Genomic DNA, 1,514 nt, shown 5'->3' on the forward strand with positions numbered 1-1,514 from the left:
GTTACCGTTTTTTTTTGAATTTTCACCGAGGGGGGAGATTTCCCCACCTGAATTTTCATATATGGGGCCAAAACGCCCAGGTAAACAACATGCACAAGTACATTTTTTGTATGGGGGAAGGGGGAGAGAGAGGGGGGGGGAGCAAAGCAACATGCATCAGGCATCTTGAAGGCTTGCCAGGCAGCCCAACCATGCATCAGATGCCTGCTTTAGAGCAACAGGCAGACGCACCCGCCAAAGCACGGCGTCCTCCCTACACAAGTGCAGTAGTCGGGGAAGTCACGGGGGCAACCCCTGGAAGACCACCGCGTTGCGGTGCTTCCAAAGTTGCCAACAACAGAGGAGGAGGAAGGTCGAGCCCGTCCGCGCCGGCACCGAGCTAGGGGGGGACATAGTGTGCAGCAGCTAAATGGACGAGACCGCCAAGGCGACTCCCACCGCAGACCAGAAGCGCTGAGCAAAAGGGCAGTCGAAGATGAGATGCTCCGCCGACTCCAAGGGCGCCGAGCAGATGGGGCAGCCAGCCCCAGCCGCCTCCACAATGTGCTTCCGCAGGAGAACGTCTCTTGTCTGGATCCGAGCCTGGACCAAGAGCCAGGCGAAGAAGCGGACGCGACTTGGAGCGTAGTTCTTCCAGACAAAGTCGGCGTACGGCGCAAGCACCCCACCAAAGTGGCAAAGTTGGTAGAGGCCAGCAGAGGAGAGTCCAGCACCCTTGTCACAGCCTGGGCGAAGGGTCCGAACATCCGGCTCCGTAGTGAGGGCCAGCGCCCGGATGATTGGGAGGAGCATCTCGCACTCCCTGGCGCCCGCATGATTCAGGCGGGGGACGAGGACCCCATCAAGCCCGTGCTGAAAGACGTGAGCAACCGAGACCGCCGGCATGGTGGTGTGGGAGAAGAGGGAGCTCATCTGGACGGATATGGCACCACCGGGCAACCAAGAATCCAGCCAGAACGCCATAGTGCGGCCTTCGCCGACGGAGACACTGGTGACCGCCCTGTACACAGGCATAAGATTGGCGAGGAAAGCCTAGTGCGGTCCGGGGAGCGACACTGCCGCTGCCGAGGTCAGCAGCGAGCGTCCCAGCTCACCCCAAACCCAGCGAGCCCACTGCGCATCCTTGCGCGAGTGTAGACAGTGAAGGAGCTTCAGCAGGAGGCACCGATTCTGGACCGGGAGGGCGCGAACCCCCAGCCCCCCTCCCCCTTGGGACGGACGACGCGATCCCAGGCCACGAGACACTGGGCCCCTGAGGTTTTGTCCGTCGCGGTCCAGAGGAAGGAGCGGCGTAGGGCGTCGATCACCCGGAGGACAGAGGGCGGACGTCCATCGCAGACATGGTATACGTGGGGAGAGCGTCCAGCACGGCGTTGAGCAGCACCAGGCGCCCCCCGAAGGACAGAAGCTGAGCACGCCAGCCGGAGAGGTAGCGCTTAGCTTTGGCAATGAGCGGGAGGAAGTCGTCCATGGAGAGCTTGCGGTTGGAGAGCGGCAGGCCGAGGTAGATTTGA

General features: G+C 61.8%; 1 pseudogene; it reads right to left on the minus strand.

The window, feature by feature from the left end:
- Window positions 1–156: 156 nt before the first annotated feature.
- On the minus strand, window positions 157–1,304 carry LOC119346061 (annotated as a pseudogene).
- Between the last annotated feature and the right edge of the window lie 210 nt (window positions 1,305–1,514).

Source organism: Triticum dicoccoides, unplaced genomic scaffold (assembly GCF_002162155.2).
Source record: "Triticum dicoccoides isolate Atlit2015 ecotype Zavitan unplaced genomic scaffold, WEW_v2.0 scaffold3805, whole genome shotgun sequence".
In the NCBI taxonomy this organism is placed as follows: domain Eukaryota; kingdom Viridiplantae; phylum Streptophyta; class Magnoliopsida; order Poales; family Poaceae; genus Triticum; species Triticum dicoccoides.